General features: G+C 40.5%; 1 protein-coding gene across 2 annotated transcripts in view; it reads left to right on the plus strand.

The window, feature by feature from the left end:
* Window positions 1-23,047, plus strand: part of ctdp1 (CTD (carboxy-terminal domain, RNA polymerase II, polypeptide A) phosphatase, subunit 1) — a 68,110-nt gene that overhangs the window by 44,642 nt on the left and 421 nt on the right. The window lies entirely within an intron of this gene.

Here is a 23,047-nt window from a genome sequence, read left to right on the forward strand (position 1 = left end):
ATATATATATATATCCTATTTCAATAAAGCCCTGATTAGCTCAACATAGGGGTGGGAAAACTAATTGATTCTTTGACGCTCTGTAGCTTCTCTGTAGAACAATTTGATGCTCCATTCAGATAAGTGAATAATCAATTATTAAAAAATAATGTGTTTCTAATTTAAAAGTTCCTGTCTCCAGACATGCTCATATCAGAAAACAGAGTGACTGAAATCAGAAAACAGAGTGACTGAAAGAGGACGGGACAAGGGACGACAAGTTTGGCAAGAGGGAAAAAAAAAAATAGCCAAAAGGAAAAAAAGAGATTTACGCGTTTATTTTTTAAATCACACAAGTAAATGTACATAAAGAAATTGTTGCATCGAGATCGTGAGGTGCCCAGAGATTCCAACCCCTACAAAAAATATAGTCCTTTCAACAAAACTAGTATACATGAACTTACTAAGCCACTGAAGTTGTTTTGGACATTATTTTGTCCAGTCTTTATTTTCTGGGCTAGAGACAAACCAGTGTCCATTGTGCCTTATAGGTGATCCATTTCTTCACAGCAACAACAGTGATTAGGTCACCAGGGAGAGGGAGATTACGTCACCTACGGGTGTTTCTGCATATCAAAAAAAATGTTTTTATTTCCTTGAATCAATACTGTGTCCAATTAGTTGCTGAGACACAGGAAGACTTTACTGGCCTTGAACTGGCTTACACCCAACCGTCTATCATTCCACTGTCCGTGCTCCTTGACACTGAATTGCTTTAACGCCGTTAAATAGTCCCTATAACTCAGGAATGAGACCCATTTCTAGCAAGCTGGTGTCTCAGCCCACTTGTGGATGCGTTGGTGGTCATTAGCTGTTAAGTCCGGATTGATGTGAATGATTTATGATGAGCAGTGGCACTCGGGGCGCTAACAGATTTAAGATTTAACAAGGAGGTTGCAGGGTGGATCTAAAAGGTGGATGAACCTTCATCTCCCAGAAGCTCTTGTCACATATGTTTGAGGAAGTGCAGTCACAGTTCTAGGCCATCGCTGCAGTGCACCTGTCAGGCTGAATTGGTTAGATCTGCCTAAGTGCCTTATTTAAAAGTTTTTCAGATGTTTTTTTTGCCTGTGTCTCATATATCTGGTATCAGTCAGTCATGAGCCATAACATTTCAACCCTGTAAAAATATGCCTTCTTAATTTAAGTTTTTCTTATAGTACTAAGAACACCATGGATACGTTATATGCAACCCTGACTTGTATATGTACCAAGGCATATGTAGGGCTTTTATTCATCGCTGGATCACATTTTTGCACCATTGATCATTGATTTTTATTCATATTTTATACTTGGGCAAAATGTTTGTATTTCTCTAGTGTTATGAGCAATATTAAGGCTGAGAAGATATCAACATCAATATTTTAAACCAATGCAGTTTTTGATTTATTTATCTGATTTCTAAACCGCTTCAATTCATTATAACTAATATTTTTCTTCAATATTACAACGTAATTGCTGCGTCATAACGTCAGTTGTTTTACGCTCCAGTCATTGGTCTGCTGAGTCAACGCTACGTTGTGTCTATTACAATATCATGGATATCAATTATGACATTTTTTGAAAAGGATTTCATAGTACATAGCAGTTGCACAGTTTTCAGAGTATGGTCCCCCTTGGATTGGGCACTTACCCCCTCGAAAAGTACTAATGGGCCGTCCTGCCATGATTACTCCTCATAATGTTTCCTGAAAGTCTTTAGATAAACAGTTTAAAATGTCTTGACTTAAGATTCAGATGACCCCTGACAACTTGTTGCGTTGTCTGTGCAGTGATTCCATTTATGTGAGGCTTCCATTTGTTTCTGGGTGTAGTAGTTTTCAGTTTGATGGATTGGACAGCCCCATTCTCAGTTGATTGGAAGGAAGTTCTGAGACTGAATGCTGCAGACTGATTATAGTGCTCAAGCCAAACAACATAAGGAGGCTTCCAGTTGAGGATTAGCGAGAGGAATTTTTGGTACCAGGCGATGCATGGCTCCGGGATTTACTACATCACTTACTGTTTACTTATTCCATCCGATATCTTCATTGCTAGACGTGTAACCCCCCACACCTTCCGTCATGACTTCTACAGCAATTAGACCCATTCGCTGCTCAAACACGTCCCGCGTTATCAGTCCTCCTCACTTTTAATTTCCTGTCTCTCGGTGATGCACATTCATTCAGATGCTCCATCACTCCTCCTTAGCGAGCTGTGCATCTCTGGAGCGTATCTATTTCAGAGTGAAAATGAAAGTGTGAAACTTGTCAGCTTGAGTGAGCATGCTATTGTAACAACGCCCGAGCAAAGTTGATGGAGGAAGCAATAGGATTGTATAGTTTTCCAGTCAGGTTGTCAGACAGCAAAGTGTGAAATTCAGAGTGTCATCTTCGGTGACCCTTCTTGTTGTCTTTTTTTAAACCTGAGCTTGGCTTTTTTCCCGTTTCTTGCACTTCATGCATGGTCTCACCTGTGTTTCTTATGTTATGTGACGCTGCTTGTACAACATAGTACGTAAAAGTCTGTTATGTACTTCATCCAAGCCATACAGACGTGGATAGACAAATCTTTGTTAGAGAAGCAATGGGGCTCTAAAACTATCAAAGGTCCCATATTGTAAAAGGTGAGAATTCCATGTCTTTGATCGTAAAGCATAATGAAGTGCTATATAAATACTGTGGAAGTATCAATACACTCAATTTTGCAGAGAAATACACAGCCCATATTCAGAAACAATGCCTTTAAACAACTCTTCAGTTCTGTACATCCATACTGTTGTGATTTTTTTTTGACACAATGGAGCTTGATTGTGCTTTCACATTTGATGCTAGCAGATAACTCCTGGGCCGCCCACCCTGAAATGTAAAGGGTCTCTAACCCTAACCCACCGTACTTGGTGCTTGTTGTGTTGCAGCCATGGAGCTCAGTAAATGGGCGCTCTAAAGTGTGGCTTTATTTTACGTTGAAAAAGCCCTGTAAAACTGTAAATCCCCATCGTATAAAAACTAAAAGTTCCTCTTGTTCATGAAATAAGCATGTGACTCGTTTTAACTCCGCCCCTAAAAGAAACGTAATCGAATAAACCGGGATTAGAAGGAAGAATTGGAATCAGAATTGTTCAAATCAAAACAGCGTCCAATCTCATAGCTTACGCAACGCTCGTTTCCGAAACATCTGTTGGAAAATAATCAACCGACACCGTTCCGGTAGGTGAGTGCAGACAGAAGGCCCTCAGCTAATTTTAAGAAGTTCTCTTTTAAAAGTTCCTCAAAAGAAGCTAGTGATTCATTTCTGGCCTGTCAGTAATTAAAGGATGGATGTACAGCGGGGCAGTAGAGCATGAAGTTTCTTCTTCTTTAGTTTCTTCTTCTTTTTGTATGCTCCCCCACTGTGTGATATCAAAGAGGTGCTTCGCCCCAAGAGCGGATTAACCATGAATGAAACACCAAGCACCAAAGCGCCCCGGGTCTACAAAAAGCTCACACTAGTTTTCTCTCCCACTGTTACTTCCCCAGCCTAGTCACTCATCGGCCATGTTTCCTGTGGCCAGCTGGACTGTTAGTATAAACCTTTGAATTGATTTTTGACTCCAGTGAAGGATAAAAGCTACATTTTAAAGACGAATAGTCCTGATTGCTGCACTTCATCCCCTTGCCTTTTACCATTCTCCTCATGTAAAGTTCAAAGTTTTTGGTTAGGCCTCAGGGGGGCGGTTTGCCAGTAGTCCGAGGCTCTGGATCACTATAGCCAGATGTTGAGACCATTAACAGCCCAGTTACAGACCTGCAGGCTGCTAGAAGCCTTTTGAAGGCTTCTGATAATGAAGCGAGATGACACGGAGTAATGTTGCAACATCTCCCTCATGCTCCATCTTTTGCTCCTTCAATTCCCCAGAGTCATCTAGGAATTAATAAAGTGAATTTGGCATAAAATATTCCCAGATGTGATTTTCTTTTTTTTTTGTGTTGGGTAGCAATTTATCACGTGTAATCGGATTACGTAATCAGATTACAAAACGACACATTTATTTACAAAATTATACTATGTTTACATTTGATTGTCAAAGATTACTTAATTAAAAATTTGATAACCTCTTTAAATTATTGTTTGGCAGAGTGAAAATATTACACACACTGTTATTCAGAGAGGTTGTCCAAATGCACAGAGTTATTATCAACTGGGAAATTTCCTAAAATTTCTACCTCTCATCAAGACGTGGTAATATATTATAATTAGCATTGCATTTAAAAGTGGCACATACAGCTCTAGTATGGAATGCTTATTTATTGATAACTCTGTCCCAATGGGGAATTTAAACACTCATTTGACATGCATGACAGCTGCCCTGCTCGCATATTATTTTACTACCCTTGTTCTCCCCTCGGTGGATTGTAATTGAATGGTTGTTGTTTGGCGCCCATCAATATTAATATCTCATAAAATAAAGCTAAGTAAAAGGAATTTTTCTGCAGAGACCACAGTTCTGAGTGACCTTACAGAAGTGTACCAGCCAGTAGGTGCTTTATCTGCAAGTAGACGTGGAGGCTGTTTTTAAGTAACATAATGCTCGCGCGTAACGGGCACTCTGGGAAATGTTTCACATAATGGTGCATGTCCACTTTTTCTCAATGGATGTGTGCTGCAATACACCTGGGGCACAGTTTGGAAATGGGTTCAACCAAATGGGCCAAAGTTGTTAAACTAAAGGGAAAACAGCACAGCATGAGATGCCAACCTAACAAAGTTTGAGCTGTGCTACGCTATGTTTTTCTATTGTGCTGATTGAGCCGTAGGTGTAGATGGAGCAATGCTTTCACATCAATGTTTCCACATAACATTACCTTGTGCATTCATAAGTACTCATGAGAGTTCTTGTGGCCTGTCATGCTCTCTAGGGCACTGTGTTATTTTTTTTCATTCTACAGTTGGCACTTACCTGCTTGCCTTTTAATTTTATGTCCAATGTCTTGTTTGGATCTTCTATTCTCCCTCTGTGGAAAGAGTAGATTAGCTGTCAGATATCAGTATCCAAAATAATACGGCAATACTACTTGTGTAATTTAACTGGTCTCCAAGCAATGCACAACAGCGGAAATTGTGTTAGTATCTTATTATCTATGCTGTATTTCTGTCATACTTTGTTCAGTTTGGCTGGGAAAAAAGATATTGAACTGCATTTATTGTGGTATTGAAAATCTTGACAGCTGAAACCTTGAAGAGGGCTGTGTGTTTTGGCTAATGTGGGTCTGGACGCAGTTGTTGTCTATTCCACAAGCCTGGGGGAGGTTAAAGAATGGCTGCCGTACCTTATGTAAATACCTTGCCACTCATACCCAGCCATGTAAATTTCACTATATGTTGGCTCCGCTTCTAATGTAAATTGTTGGTCACACTTAATACTACAGCTCTCTAAATTGTGTAATAAGAGTGTCATTGCAATTGGTACAATGGTGTGCACAAGGTATGGCTGGAGTATGTTACAGGCTGGGAAATACAGCACACCTTGATCAATGGGGCCCATGCTGTGAAAGTAATATTTAGTATCTGTAAACTAGAATAGCCATTCTCTCCCACCAGTCCTGCGTCCCAGGATTTGGCATCTCTCTCATTCTGGCATCATTACTACATTTCTCAGGAAGGGTGTGTTCCAAGCAGCAAGTATGGGCCGTTGTTCTTGGCACACGGAATTCATTATAGTAATATAGTTTGACAGTTTGTCAAGAGCATCAAGAAAATCACACTGTTTATTGCAGAAATTTCCTTTCCTTGTATTACATGAAAGCTACTGTTGCTAATTTAAAGAACAGGCACGATATGGTTCATGAATCGGTCCATAGTTTGTTTTCTGGGAGGACGACACCTGATGTTGGGGCTTCTCTCTTTCCCATGGCTATGAGCTAAAAGCAAAGCAGTCATATCAAAGCTCCCAAGACCAACAGAACCCATCTACAGAACTCATTTAGAATCAAATCCACCTCATCCCCCCACTGTAGCTCTGCCTTTAGATTTCCCTTGTTTCAATTCATTCCGTAGACAATACTTGGCACCACTATTTTGTTCTTTCTTCAATAAAGTGCAAATTGTCTTTTTTCAGGGGGAAAAAGTTTTACCTCTATATTGTCCTGACACCTTCTGAATATTTAGGCTCCACACCTCCACCGTGAGGAAGCTTTTGGACTTTGTGAAACTATTCTGGCTGATTGCACCATTGTCAATTCAGTACAGGGCCCACAAAATCGATTTGCAGAGTTTAAACTGACATCTCCAAGCCGCACTAGGAACTCTGTAAGAAGTTCAACCTAGTTTCCTGAATCATCCAGTGTGACGACGGCACTGCCTGCTCATGTCTGCCAGCCCTCCAGTCTGTGCCGCTTAACGCAAAAGAGCCACAAAATCTAACACTCTAACAGGACAGAAAACTTCCTTTTTTCTGTTAATGGGACATTCTGAATTTCACTCTTGTGTTTTTTATTTTCTTCATGTGATTTTTGGACAAGTAAGTCAAATCTAAGGTCTCAGGTAGGGAGAAATGGACATGTAAGAATTGTAATTTAGGCCAAAAATAAGATGGATGTTCTTAGATCGATACCTTACCTTATGCAGCTTTGTCAAAAATATTGGCTGCTCTATCTGTCTGCTTCACCAGCTACACTTACTATACTGGAAAGCCTGTTCTCTGATAACATTAGTGTCTGTGGTTGCTAAGCTAGTATGGTAGGCTAGCCTGTCTGGATGATAAAGCAGTGCATATAATGCCACTTGGGACACATAACGCACACTGTAAGTGTCTATAACAAGAGATACTGTAACCAGAGTTTTTTAGGAGTTTAGTGTCTGCCACGGTAAGGTAGCTTGGCTTAGCTAACTTAAGTGAGTTAGACCGAAAGGTTTGGCTAAACTTAATTAGAGCCTGACTTATAAAAGATTTTTAAGACCAATATTTCATTAATAAAAAATCTGATATTCCGATATATCCGTCGACATATAGTTTAAAATACAAAAAAAACAGAAACACTAATCAAAACTTTATTTGAGCTCTCATTAAGATAATATGATAATTCTGATGAATGATTTTTTTTCGGCCATTATGAATCCTGATACCAATAATTTGGGTTATGCGCAATATCGGTCCACCGATATGTTGGTGCCTATCTCAAGGCATTTTGAAGGGTACGTGATGATGTGTGGGGGGTATTTTAATTCCAAAGGCCAAGGGAACTTTATCAGGGTGCATAGTATCCTGATCCATGAAATAACTGGCCTTTAATAATAAAAATGTCCCTGCCTCTATGGGAATTCAACATAGGGGGTGTATACTTAGGCCCCCTGTATTTTAAGGAAGAACAAGTTATTTACAATACATTTTTCAGTCTCAAAGAAAATTGGTGTCCTTAAAAGGTTGAATTTTCCTTAATATTTGGAATTAAGGCATTAGATCAATTTCCAAAAGATGTTTTTTAGTCCTCCTTTTAATAAACTTTAGCATGGGTGTGTAAACTTATGCAAGCCACTGTAGCTAGTAAATAAGCCCACTGAGGGCAACATTATTCTTTATATTTTAGCACAATGTTTAGTAATGACAGTATGCTAGTAGTGATCATAGTGAGTGAAAGTGTGATGCAATAGTGTGTTATGTATCTGGAATTGTTAATTAGTTGTGTAAAGGGGCGAAAACTAGATCGGAGGGGTTTGAATTGGTTGTTGGCATGATGATGGGTTCTGAGTTGTGAGGAGACTATACGTTCCAAGGTTTTAGACCGAAAGGGGAGGTTGGATATTGGGCAGTAGTTGTTGAGGGCGGAGGGATCCAGACCAGGTTTTTTAAGGACGGGAATGACAGCAGCAGGTTCGAAGGCAGAGGGGAGGGGACATGAGGGTCAGAACTGCCTATCAATACTGGCTTATAATAATAATAGTGTATATTATAATATGTACTTTATTGATCTCACGTGGGAAATTACAATTTACACTCTGCTGTTATTACACACATTAAACACAGGCCTGAACTACACACACGGGCTCAGTACCTACACATGCACTAATGGAGAGATGTCAGAGGGGGGGGGGGGATGGGGGGGGGCTGCTGCCCATAGAAAGGCACCCAGAGCAGTTGGGGGTTCGGCTTGAGTGAATATATGATGTAGAGGTTTCCAGGGTCACTGAGAGAGAGCGTTTGCCATAATTAGACACTGAAACACGCGTTGGAAAGAGAACCACAGCATCTGCTCCTAGATATTTGACACAGTCAATAATATATAATGAGTGATTTAATGAGAGGCGTAGGTGAAACAGACTGCACAATAGAACTTTGCGAAGGCAGTTGATTCTTTCTTATTTTTTTGTCAATCAAGCAGGGCTTAAATATATTTGCCGAGGCATAGTGGGCAGTGGTATAATGCGCTGTGTTAGAATGGCGACTTCAAAAGCCTTTTTTAAAACTAGAACAATGACAGCAAGCTATTAGAGCAGTGTTGTCGGTTTGTGTTGTTTCACTGCAATTCAGTGGAATTATTCAAACTGGGACTAAATGTTAATGAGAAGTCAATTTGGGACATCGGACACGATGCTTTACTTTAAGTTGGTCTAATCCTGTTTCACTGCAGCTGAGAGAACTGTATTTAGACACTTAGGTATCAAGATTCTGTAACACTTACCAAACACATTAAAAAAAAATCCCTTTTTGATGCCCTGTCCTGACACCCACTCTCTGTATCTCACTGACATCTTGCTGACTGTAATCTTTCTGCCAGTGGTGGCTTGTTTGTTGGCAATGAACCCTGACCACCCACCCCATTTCAAATATCTCTAATTAAATAGTGGATGCTTTCCCACCTGGGATGTATTCGGGTGTCAAACTTTTCTCAATTAACAGTAAATTACCATACTTGACATTCATCGCCTCATCAAATTGCAATGCAGCTGCCCCCTCACGGCCCAGCCTACATCACCTCTGCTGATTTTGTTGTGGCCTGTACATAAGAAGAAATGAGCTGTCCACGTTCGGTGCAAGATGTGTAGTTTGAGAATTCACTTGAAAACCGAGTTTGCTAGACAAGTGACACAAACACATAAACAGGCACACACAATCCGTGATAGCTGGTGATGAAACGATGGTGTTTACATCTGCTCTGCCTTGTGGAAAACACCTCAGACCTCAGCCTCGCTTGGTAATGGCTAATTACATAACACAATGTGCAGTATTTTGATGCACGCAATGCATCAGTAAACATTCAAGATTTGCTTCTGCATGTTTCCTATCTAATCAACTCAATTAAGAATTGGAAAATAGACTTAATCTGGATCTTAAAACGCTCTGCCGTTGTGTATGTACTGTAGAAGCACTGAAAAACCGGATTATTTAAATCCAATTGCTTATCTTCCTCCTCTTCAAACAGCAGCGCGGAAACAACACGGTCGGGCTGGTCGGGCTCATCAGCATTTGCCGCCTTTTGTTCAGTGTGTGCTTTGACCGAGATGAAAGGGGAAAAAATAGAAATATAGCCCATCTTGGCACACTCGCTTTCTTCCTCTCACTCAATGCCTTGTGTTGTTTTTTTCTCCCACCCCAGTACCTTTTTTATTCTTTCTTCTCGAGGCTATAGTTCTGTGTGAAGCTAGCTATCTGCTGTAGTCTGGCACCCTGCCCTTATCCTTGGGATTAACAGGAAGCCTTCCATACAGTCTACATGTTCTCATAAAATGTCTGTCCTTATTCTACTGCTGTTATTCATTCAGTGTGAAATCTCAAATTACTTCGCAGAGCCGGTTATGTAATTACTGCAAGTCTTTATTATCCTGTCTTGCTCAGGTTATTTGTGGGAATTATACTTTAAGCAGTGTAACCACAATCATCTATCTGCAGTATGAAGCATTCTGAGGCCCTAAATATTCTAGTAATTGGCTTTCTTTGCAAGGTGCTTTTTTGGAAAATCAATGGGATCAAATGTGCAACAACCTACACAGCTACAGTGGTAAAATAAGTAAGAGATCCAATTTCCAGGCCAGCCGCACTTTCTTTTAACAGTGACTGCTCAATTTAAACAAACCATACATGCAGAAAAACAGTGAGCATGTCTGCCAGTTAACATTGGAGCTAACAGCACGCTGGCTGAGCTACACAGCAGATAGCATCATGCAGTGCCTTCTGTGACTGTTATCCTCTGTGCCGGAATGGGTTTTGGCCTCTACGCAACACACACTGATCATTAGTTAAGAAGTCAGCCCAACAACAAAGAGACCAAATGTCTTAATTCACAATTTCCTCTCATGTAGTTTTCAAAACCCTAGCTTGATTGGCCTCTTAGTAGGGCTGGGCGATAAGGAGAAAATCAAATATCATGATATTATTGACCAAATACCTCAATATCGATACTGCAACTGCATCAGTAATGCAGAAATAATGACTAAGTGTGTAAAGGTAAATAATAGAAGAGTTACAACAGTCAGGTAAGTTCAGGAAATAAAACCACTTTACTGTAATGCAGCCTTTTAAACCAGGAAAAGACACCACTTATGCCATATTACAATATCCAAAATCTAAGAAGATATCTAGTCTAATATCACCATATCGATATAAAATCAATATATTGCCCAGCTCTACCTCTTAGGGTAAATATAAGCTGCACTATGTTCCTAATGGAGGTTGTTGGGTCACTACTTGAGGTTGGAAAAGTTACTTTCAGCCAGGGGTGTGTAAAAAAATTGATTCACAATCAAAATCTATTCATATTTTTCAAGAAATCTATTTGTTTTTCATTTTTTTGTAATGCGTGTATACTATCACATGGAAAGGTAACATTGAGCCTAAATATCGATATTGAATCGTAACACTTTCTAATTCGTGCACCCCTACTTTCAGCCTCTCTGCGTGTTTTGGGGGTTAAAATAATTTACTCCATGTGGTACCTTTTTCAGGTCCAGTATCTGTATCATGGAACCAAATGGGATCTTAAGTAGTGTAGCATTAATAATACAGGCATTTACATGCATGTTTTTGTAAGACGGTTAGATTTTCTTTATCAAGTATCTTTATTATGGGACATAAAAGATCGGCACTAAGAACATTAGTTGGTATAACCAGCATTGATTCCATTTTGATATACATATAATTATTTTTCATCGACTATAAAGCTGATTTTGTATCAGTTGCTTGGTTACACCTGAATGTAAATCAAGTTATATAATATAATATAATTAAGTAACCAACATAATCATTTTTTCCACCTTTGTAGTACTTTTCAAAACAGAAGTTCAAAAGTGCTTTTGCTAACTTAATTGTGTCCGTCCGCTTCATGTCAAAAAGATAATGGGACATATCAGTCACAACGCGTCTTAGAGTTTCAACTGAACTGAGGTTTTCCCAAAGTTTCAATCAAGTTGTTGTTTTATGCCTAATGGTTCTCCATGGTAAAATTGCCGTGCAGTAAACTTTTCCCAGATTTACCTCATGTACCCCCAAGATGAGAAATGGAGAAGTTGTTGGGCGAAATCAAGAAAGTAAGACTGTTATCTTTACTGGTGTATTGTCAGTTAGACTCCACGAGCTTTCCAAATAGATCGTCTGTACCCGAGGGGCCTGTTCGTGGGTAATTGTTTTTAAGAATCTGCTAAAACCCTGAACACTGCTCTAATGACACTGCATTGCTCCAGTACGTGCTCAAATGATCTCCATGAAAGCTGTTGTTTCCAACTCATGGATAGCCTTGGTGTTGTTGTTGTGCTACCAGCTGCTTTTTTCCCTCTGTGAAGGCAAAGCTTTGGTATCTGTACTCCATGCAGAGTATTAATTAAATGCCTACCATGTATGCAGGTCTCTGACATTCAGGGTGAGAGGGAAGCAAACGGTCTAATTGAATTTGGCTTGTTTCTTAAAGCTGGTTTTCCTCATCACCTGATTCATATTAAAACACAGCTGGATGGCTGTATCGATTTCCTTGTTTACTCACTTTTTAGGTGACATGCAGTCAGGGGATTGGGATTTGTCAGGTGTAAACTCATCAGCAGCTGTAGCCAAAAGTATTGTTGAAAGGAGCAAAGGCTCCAATTCCTTCTGCCATGATGTCAGGAGTTTGTATTGCTGCTGGAAAGGTGACTTAGAGTTTGTTGGAGTCGCTTTAAAGCCAGCTGTCTGATTATTTGGTGTGACTTTTATTGTTACAGAAGGACTGAATACGAACGTTGGATGCTGACTTGTTGGAAACTGTAACTCTGCTATAACACAAGGTTTCCGTGGGGTCATACATCTTCTAAAGTAAACGAAAAAAGAACTTAAACATAGATTTATTTTGGCAGCTATAGCACATTGCTCATCACCAAAAGCCTATAGAGGCTCCAATGAAGAGAAGGGAGAGCATTAAAACCTATTTTACGGGCGACCGGATAGCTCAATTGGTAGGAATCCAACCTTTCATGTCTTTAGCTGTGCTATCAAAAATAAAGGCCGTAAATGCACAAAAAGAAAGTTTTATACAGTCTTTTAAAAACTCACAGAAGAAAGTAGTAGCATTTGTGATGCAGTCGGTTTGTAAAATTAAATGACAATCAAAGTCAAGATTTATTTTTTATGAAATCAAAGTCATTTAAAAATTTAGATTTTGCAACGATCGTGCCGGACTACTACTCGGAATTATGGATGTAACATGGGTTCAAAAGACGTGACAGCGGTCGGCCTTGCTCGGTTTCCCCCAGTGAGCACGCTTAATCCAACAGTGTGTGTGTTTCTCAGAGGAGCAGCACGGTGCAAGGGCACAAAGCTCCCCATGCTCCCTGGCCCTGGTAAAAAAATAATAAAAAAAGCTCAGTAATGCGAGAGAGGCAGCAGGCTGTCTGGAATAGGAATGCTTACTCAGGCTTTTCACATGTATGAAAAGACGTGGACTCCTTGAGTAGGAATAACTGAATCTGCAAGTAATCTGACCCAGTTTCCGTCCTCCTGGCTCCAGGCTGGTGACGCAGGCAGTTTTTCTATTTGTGCTCTCGGTTGGGATTGATCTCAATATGAAGCAAAGACAAGCATCTCAGCGGGAGGCTGGCTTGTTAACAGCCGTTGTTTATCACTATCATTAAACACATCCGTAAGTGTTTCTTTTCCATTACACAGAAAAGTGTACACAGTTTTACGCAATTCAGGAAACCTAGCTTTTCAGCTTGTGAGGACCTTCATTCTCTTGTCACTCCATATCTCTTGCACTGTTTGATTTCTCCATTTTATGTTATGCCGTCCATACAGGGTTAATTTTTGAGAAAATGTTGAAGGTATTTTTGTTGTTTATGTGCTTTCCATCAATCTGCCTCACATCTTTTTACTTTAGATTATGATTGACACGTTTCCTCTTACCAGCAGTGCTGTTTATCCATCTAGGTTGTTGTGGAGATTTGGAGATATTGGCCGTATTTATGTCTTCCTTTTTTAGTGTAATGGAACTAGATGGAACTTGGCTTGTGGTGCTCAAAACACAAAAGAAATACATTTGAAAGACTCAACAGCATTTTGTCTTCTTCCCTTTTGGCCTTGGCTAAACCAGTGTGCCACCCTCCCTAGCATCAATTCCTCCAAACCCCTTTAGCCCACTTTAACTGAATTAAAATGACACTTTTCACAAGCTCTTTTATTAAAACAGATTGGGTCCCTCCGTGTTGCTGGGGAGCCGTGTGAGTGAAGTGAAGAGTCCTATTTTGTCCCTTTTTAAATATGTTTAATACGTGTTGTCAAGCCAAAAATACCAAATTTAACAAACAGAAAAAGTCTCATTTTGAATGGGAGAAATTCTAAATTTAAAGCTACAGTGTGTAGTTTCTTTCTCCTCCGTGAGGAGTTCTAAGTAATGACAACAACACTGTGGGTGCGTCCACATAATACAAGCCTTCCGTGATTGCTTACGCACCCCCAACCCCACCTCTCCGCCACACAGTTGCTTAAATGCAAGGAAGACGTGGAGGAGGATTAAATTAGCATGATGGACTCTTCAGAAGAGGTAATTATCTTCACTTGAGTTCCTGTGCAGAAAAGTCGCCGGACACCTCAATCTCTTGAGCACAGTCATACTGAGAGACACAGAGAGCAGTGTGGAGCTGAGAGTCTTAATTAGCTGTGTAGCAACTCATTTGGCAATGGCTTGAATGTAAGGGAGCTTCATCAAAATGTTACGCATTGAAGCTTTAAAGAAAAGAACTTTAGCACACTTGTAGATCGACGGGCGCGTAAGACAAGACCGTTGGTCGTCATCCCAGAACAAAAGACTCCTGCACACTGTTGTCCTCATTTGTAGTCAGAGATATTCAAAAACACTGCTTAGATACACAGAACATCAGTTAGTTAAAAATCTAAATTTAAATATGCTTCCACCAATGATTGAACCTTGAGTGTGGGCTCTGCATACAGCTCAGTATTGAGAAGTTGATGACTATTACGTTGGGCTGTGTTCAACGGAGGTGTAAAAAAGAGAGTACCTCATTAGGAGCCACCTCGTCATAATGGGGCAATTATCAACTGGGAAGAAAATTCTTTGAGCCCATTCACTGCTTAGCGCTGTCCACTCACTGCATTGACTGACGAGGACAACGTGGGTGAAGGTGGGATATCAAGGTAGTCATGATTGTATGGCTGTATGGCTGTTCTGCAGCTTTGTTGAAAACCTTCATGTTAACATTCAAAAAGCATTTTCCCTTCAACCATGATTTCATCTGTTGATTTTATATGACCTCTGACATATAAGTGTCCATAATGCAGCCTCAGTACCTTCAACCTTAATATCCTCCCTGTTGGCATCTCGATACCACTGCTTTTCTAAGTACTTTCTTGCTTACAGTTAGAGTAGAGGTTTAAAATTCTTTTTCATATCCAATCAAAGAACATCCATCCGAGCTTAATGGCTTAGCAGATGTCCTGCTTCAGACAGAGTGCAGCAGATCTTCGTATTAAAGTTTGAAATCTAAGATCTGTTACCTTGGACTGTTTAAACTCAAGGAAAGTTACAGTATTTTTTTGTCCTACATGCAACACTACCATAATAACTTTGGAAATTGAGTAATTTGTTTTCTTGCCAAGAGTTAGACGACGTAATCCCGTCTTGTCTTACATCTGTACGGTAAACTGGAAAAAAACGGGGAAAACTACTAACTTGGTTCTATCCAAACGTGACAAATTTCCAGTACGTGATCAAGAAATAGTTTAACACATAACCCATGAACCCCAAATACTAGTTTTTACCCTTTAGTTTTTGTACAGATTTAAAAAAAGAAATTAGATTGATTTGGTTAATTACTAAGTTTTAGATGTGCCGTTAAGTGGATTTTACGGCTGGCTGTTTTGTCCTGTTTCCAGTCTTTGTGCTAAGCTAAGATAACCTAACCACCTGCTGGCCCCAGCTTCATTTTTAGCATACAGACAAGAGAGTGGTGTCCTTCCATCTAACTAGAGCTGTGTACAAAATCCCTTCTTCACTTCTATATAATAGCTATTTGACGTTGGTCGTGTTGCGCCATCAATGCCAGGTGTAGTCTAACAGTCATTTTCTCATCTTTCATAAAATGCGTCACATGACATTGTGTGATTATTGGCAGAAAGTAGTGTACTTGCATGGACTTCTATCGGGGTTGAGATCAGGAAATGTTGATGGAGACTTCAGCGATGACGAGTCCAAAGATTTCAGATCATTTGCACCTTTATTCAAACAGTGAACACACTTTGTACACACACGGATGTCTATCCAAGTCCCGTGAACATCAGAACAACTGCGTTGATGTTGTCTTCTTGTCCTTCACATGCCAGTTTATCTATATCTGTGAGCCAGTGTTGCCTTCAAAAGGACTCCTTATTTGTGAGACACTTCTAATAGTTTTACACATTCCGATCTATTCCTGCGAACTAGTGTCCCCTTCACGCTGACCCTGCCATGGAAGCTCCCTCAGACTAGTTAGATACATTTGAATACCTGCATGCGTAATTACCAACCCAGCATGACAATACTTTTTGCATTCCATCGTAGAATATTTGATTAATAGTTGACTATACAGTGGATATATTCACACACTCGTTCAGAAATATGATAGGTATCGTATTCATTGTCAGGATATATTAAGTTCTACTTATTGTTTGGATGTCTCCCTTTTTACTGTACATAGATTAACTATTAAATGTGCACTATTTCACTGGACTGAACACCCAGTCACTCCCTGATGTAAGAACAAACGTATGAATCAAGTGAAGCGGGTTATTTGTTATTTTGTGTAACATTCAAATGGCAAGGGTTACATTTTCTGTCACCAGTTAGGGCACTCAAGCCTGAGAGCTGTCGGAGTTCTACACAGAGACGTTATGTTTTTTACTCTATTATTATATATAAATCTCACTCCTCAGCCATCTGTCATTGTCTGCCCACTTGAGCACTCTTCAATATGTGCGAGATGTGAAGGATAAAGCAGACAGAAGGTGGATTGTTTGCATAGCTCTGGTTAAGTGCAGAGATGGAAAACCACAATGCAAAAATCCATCTCAAATATTTTATGAGCTGAGACACACTGAGCTCATAAATGAGTCTAGCTGCTTTGGAAGTGGCCCCAATAGAACCTCCTTTAAAAAATAAAAAAAAATTAGAAAAGGGTCACAGCCATGGGATACTTTTGTTTCCTGAAATCTTTGAAGCTTGCGTCCAAGGTTTGAGTCCTAATCTGTCTTAAGCTCTTGTGAAAAGATGCAGCCTTGTTCAAACTGCTGCTGCCAGTTATTCAATTCAATTTTATTTATAGTATCAATTCATAACAAGAGTTATCTCAAGACACTAAAAAGAGAGAATAGGTCTAGAACACAATCTATAATTCACAAGGACCCAACATATAACGATAATTCCCCCAAGAGCAAGCAACTAATGTAGTAAGTGTATATGAAAGGACACCTGGGGGGGTTCAGTCTGATTCGGCTGCCTGTGGCTGAACCAGACATGGGGGGTGGTTTGATGCAGACATGGGTGACTGGGGAGATCTAAATAATACTGACAGTGAAATATAGTTGACACGCTGTTTCACATTTTGTGTAATTTACTGACTAAAATGACCCTAATTTACCTTTTTTTCTTAAAGTTGCGTGTAAATATCAAAACTGCTACCTGTTTTTCTGCAATATGTCAAGTATCCAACCCAAGTGTTATGAATCAATTTTACATTTACTGTTTCCGGTAATAATGTCTAGGCCACAATGGAGGCAAAAACCGAGTCTCTAGGTACTTACACACAATGACTCCTTTTAGTCTGTTTGACAACCATATTACGACTCACTGCAACACACTCGCTGAGCTATAAAAAACAGAAAGTCATTTGTAGTCTATAACCTTTCCATCATTAAATGAAATACAAGCCACAATGGTTAAAGCCTAACGTATGAAAACTAGCCACGGCCATTAAAGTTGCACCAGACAGACTTCCCTATTACTCCTTTTATGAGACACATGATGCAGCCGACATGAAATAGCGGTTACAGACCATGGGGTTACAAATAATGCAGTTTGATGTATGATAGGAGAACCAAGAGTATTTTCTTGTTTTCCAGCAGCATGTCTTGAACATTTTTATCATGCTGTATTAAGCATTAAATTAAGAACATTTAAGCTTGTTGTTGTGGCGGCTCCAAAAAATAAATATATGTTCAGTATATCGTTAATTCCCAATGCCTCCAGTATTTAAACAGTTTTAACATGCACGGTAGGAAAGGCAAAGACATTTCTCTTGTGGACCCATTAACGTTACCCCTGCAGTGTCTACCATTGCCGTTAGCCCAGCAGCTAGCGGCGGGTTGCGGTAAAACGTACTAGAAAATCTCCATACCATCCCGGCCCTAGTGGGAAAAGTCTATTTTAACATAGAATTCAAAAGAATATGGAAGAGGATTAGGGCCACTGGTGAAAAATGTATATGAGTTTTGACTTTATTCTCAGAATTCTGAATGTTTTCTCAGAATTCTGAGATTAAGGTCAGAATTCTGCCTTTATTCTCAGAATTCTGATTTTATTTAATTCTGAGATTAAAGTCAAAACTACGACTTTAATCTCAGAATTCGGAGAAAAAAATCAGAATTTGAAGTCGGAATTCTGAGAAAAAAGTCAGAATTTGAAGTCGGAATTCTGAGAATAAAGGCATAATTCTGACTTTAATCTCAGCTAGCTATACATATATGTACTTCATCCCCACTGAGAGCAGCTGGTGGCTCCTGGGTGTAGTTCTGCACAGTGCTGCCCCCCAGCACAGTGAATCCCCCCCTCTCAGCATCCTGCCATAAACCTTTTGTGTATCATGTATTTTTTACAAGTTGGCTCTAAAAGCACGTTGCCTTCAAAAACTAGTCATTTTGCAAAAACAAGTCCTTGTTGTTGCACTGTCCTGCATTTTCATTTCCCATTTCCTTGCAAAACTGACACATCCCTCGTAAAAAACCCCACAACAACTCCTATCCTTTTATCCTCCGGTTTGTCCGTTTTCATAGAAACACAATGTAACAATGGGCAGGGGAAGACAGTGTGTGTAAAAAAAAAAAAAAAAGAACTGCAATGCCATCAGCTCACTGCATATGGAGCTTTTTAAAGCATGAGGGACGGGGGTGTATAACCACATCTGCATCTGACACATCGGATGTAAATGATGTGGGATTATGGGAGAAAGGAAGTAATATGAGAAGGAGGTGACGTGCATTGCTGAGTTATAGCCTGATCGCCTTTGTAAGGCTACTCTCTCCCACTACGTCTGTTGAGTTAGCTAATTAGTGTAACTAATTGACCCATGTGGATTGAAAAAGTTTAGAGGAGTGTGGAACAATACTGAATAGATCTCTTGGGGTGAGACCTGGTGATGTCGAGCCTCCTTCTCTGGAGGAAACTTCGCGAGAAACCGAGAAGACTTAAGTCCTAAAAGTTGACTTCATTATTTAGTTCATTACCTCTCTCGTCCGTGCTGTTTCCTCCTCTTTCATACTTTATTTCCTCCATTTGCCTTTTTAGTCTTTCCCTCCACCCCTCCCTCCTTCTTGCTGTAAGCGGAGTTGTCAGAAGTGTTAGAAGTCTCTGCTTTTCACAGGGCTTCTTCCTTTCCTCATGTTTCTCTGCCTCCTTTCTCACCAGCCCTAGACTGAGAGGCGGAATTAGACTGAAGTAAGAGCTAACTATTTTATCAGCAGAGATTCTCGGTCACAAGATTAAAATGTAGTCTTTAAAATGTAGTCTAGCCCCATCTCTGAAGTCTTTCCACAACGTATCCCTTCCGATTGCTCCCGAGTGTTAGTGCCACCTTAGTGCCAGACTGAAACACTAAGTCCCATCATAATATATTGTGATGAGGGGCAGATGCTGTTTTCCTGACTTATATTAGTCATTTTATATCACTTATGTATCTCTAATGATGTGTTGAGGCGGCTGTTTGTTCACCAGCAGGCGCTCTGTAGCGTGTCCTCTTGACACCCCTAATGCAATCACACTCCCATAGTACATAATAACATCTCCTCTATGTCTATAATAACACACATTTGTACCGTTTGCACCCTCACTGACAAATTGATTTGTGGCATTTTCTAAGGAACAAAAATGAGTTCAATTCCGAAAACCATCTGGAAGGAGCTTGAAATGTGAGATTTCACCAATAAGTCAGTAGATACATGGTCCCAGTTTTCACTCAAATTGAGGTTTTAATAGATGCATAAATAATTAACTAGAACTCCACCTGATGATTACCTGACAGGTCGAGTCTGCCTTGCCTTTTGTGTCATTGACAGCAGTTTGATTTAAAGTGCTCTCTCAAGGCTTAGGGCCAGCCTCGCTCTCAGATCAATTCATTCAGCTGTCAACGTTATACAACCAGCAAGGACAAGTCGGTGTTTCTGTACTGTATAAACTCTCCCACTGAAAAATAGAACCAAGTTTCTCCCTCACACTCGCAGCGGTCTGCTGTATTCGGGATGGCTGACGTCTGGGACTCTACTAGCCAGTAAGGAGGAACTCAGTGTTTCATAAGATCATATTGTCCCAGCACGCACACACACATATGAAAAGAAATGCTGGTGAACCCCTGCACTTTGATCTTACCAGAATTGGTTTTGTGAACCCCCCGGCCTTTGGTATTTGGCGTAGCCTTTGACTTTTCCATGGAAAACAAGAGGACTGCATTCCTTTTAGAGGAAGTGGATTATTGGCCTTGAAGAGCAAATTCATCAAACCCTTCGGTCCTTTGGAACGGTGATTAGGGATTGCCACGAAATTTGATGTACAGTAGAGATTCAAGGTACCTGGTGGAGGAATCTTGATTTTCCAGACTTTTTATTTCAGGCTCTACCAGAATATGGACGTCTTTAGTTCAGAGTTAAATGTGTCAACAGTTGTTGGGGGATTACTGTACTATGGTGTAGACATTTTTAGGTTTTCTTTACAATTGGCATTAGTGTACAGTCTTTAGTGCAGCTGTAGACTCTTGTTCAAGAATATGAAACTTGTAGGAATCGAAGGGCATTCCAAAGAAACCGGCAATCTTATTAAAACCAAAAATATACTTGTATGTCAAATAAGCTGCAAATGTCCAGAGTAGGTGCACATTGGGATCATTTTCATGCCTGAGATAGCTGTGCAGAGTCCCGCTATGACTGATAGCGGAATAATACATTTTTCTAATGACATTGACGGGAAACTGTATTCGGTGTGGATGGTCACGTTTGGCCGATACCTGATCTGATTCATGAGGATAGTATCAGTCCTAAAACCCCTTCAGCAGTTTGGGTTGGTGCGTCCTAACTTCTTACCAGAAAGAATAAAATAAAAGCTCTTCTGTGGTGGAAACTTCCAGCACTGCTGTTCCCTCCTGCAGTCGTTTTAACAAATCCTTTGGAAACCATTTTTCTGACGTTGTTGCTTTGCAGTTTATACAAAAAGCCTGAACTATTAATGTTTAAAAAAATGAAAAAGTCATTTTTTTTAAATTCCAAATTAAGCCCAAACGAGACCCTTTGTTACAGGTGATTAGTAGTCTAGTGAAATAAAGGGTTTGATTGCAGGCGGCTCCCTTCGTTAACAGCATGTTAAACAGCAAACATGTCTGATAAAAGTGGATTACAACTAGAGCCCGATTATATTGGTCGATATTAGGCAGTTCCTGAACTATCAGTATTTATGGCCGATAATTTTCCATATTAATTCATCAGAATAATTTATGACAAAGAAATTACTCTGATAAATGAATATTTAAAAATGGAAATATAAACTGATAGTCAACTATGTTTTGAGTGTTGCATAGTGTGTCCACCAGAGGACGCTCTACAACGTCCCTGTTAGTGGTGGCGTTGCATAGTCTGTCCACCAGAGGACGCTCCACAACGTCCCTGTTAGTGATGGCGTTGCATAGTCTGTCCACCAGAGGACCCTCTACAACGTCCCTGTTAGTGATGGCGTTGCATAGTCTGTCCACCAGAGGACGCTCCACAACGTCCCTGTTAGTGATAGCGTTGCATAGTCTGTCCACCAGAGGACGCTCTACAACGTCCCCGTTGGCAACACTGATTTTTTTTTTTTTGTTAATTGGCCGATATATAGGAATATCGGATCTTTAAGTAACCAAATATTTGTATCATATCTGCCTTAAAAATCAATTAAAAATGGGTCGGGCTCTAATTACAACTGAAGCCCGTTTTGGAGCTGACATGAGTGAACCTGGTGGAAGGGTCTGCATCGTGGGGGTGTTTGGAGTCATAGACCAGGATTTAGAGTGGATGTAATGATGCCGGGCAGAAAGCAATGCAGGAACCACCCCCACCAACCCCTGCTGTCTCATCTGTTAAGATTTGGAAATGGGAGAGGGGTGGTGGAGTTTTTACTCATCCTCTCCATGTACATACACGCACACTGCAGTGACTCACACAGTGTCACCAACCAGCCCATGTAGCAGTGCAGTATCACTGATGGTAGTACATGGCCTCATTTTCTTACACTGTTGCCAAATAAATAATCATTAATCGCTCATCTCATCTCTCGCCCTCTCCCAGCCTCACATAGCCCTCTGACCAGCGCCTCGCTCACGCAGCTCTGAAAATTAGACGTCTTGTCAGTTTGGAGCGTCAGATCTGCACTGATATAACAAAAAACCAGCCCTGTCCCTCCCACACACCGAGCACACAGTCCGCAGGGGTCCGATTTTAGTGTCATGTCACCGAGCCGCCGCCATGACATTTGTCGACATCTGACCTTTTAAATGAACACACAGCCAGAGCCGTGCTGCTGTGGGAGGTTAGCGATGCTGTCTGACAGCAGCGTTGTCTAATGAGGGGGGGGGGGCCCTCTCAGCAGAGCCAATGTCGGTCCTCCACAGTAAGCATAGAAGTCCCCCACTCACCTCATTAGAATTATGCTAATAAGCGTCTCTGCTGAGGATGTGGTGGAGAAGCTGGAGTGGAGAGAGGGACGGCATGTTGACAGCCACATCAGAGAATTCTTTAGTGACTTAGGAATCTAGACTCTGGGTTTCATCTTGAATCCATTTGGGTGTGAAGAGCATGGGCGTAAATCTAATGTAACAGTTGGGGGGGACAATAAACACAACATTTTTAAAGGGGACACAAATAATACAGCCACAATTGGACTTGTAGAGGACATGTGTACCCAGAGAAAAGCCTTAATACTATCATTAGTGTAGCATGGAGACTGGACCCTTATCCTTTTATTCCTTGTTTCTCTTGATTCAATAAAAAAGCTAACTAAACCAACCAAAATATTCTTTTATAAATAAAAGTGCCCAGATAGCTCAGTTGGTAGAGCAGGCGCATATATATTGGGATTTACTCCTCGACCCAGCAGGCCCAGGTTCGATTCCAACCCTAACTCGGAGCTTAGTCCTGATGGTCTAGAGTGTGTTAGCCTCGACGGACCCAATGAGGCGGGCGGGAGTGTGGCGGGTGAGGAGGTTGGAGAGGTATGGAGGGGCAAGGTCCCACGACATGGTGCTTTTTGGATGCTTTTATGTAGACCTTAGTGGTCCCCTAATACTGTATCTGAAGTCTCTTTTATATAGA

Source organism: Etheostoma cragini, chromosome 14 (genome assembly GCF_013103735.1).
Source record: "Etheostoma cragini isolate CJK2018 chromosome 14, CSU_Ecrag_1.0, whole genome shotgun sequence".
In the NCBI taxonomy this organism is placed as follows: domain Eukaryota; kingdom Metazoa; phylum Chordata; class Actinopteri; order Perciformes; family Percidae; genus Etheostoma; species Etheostoma cragini.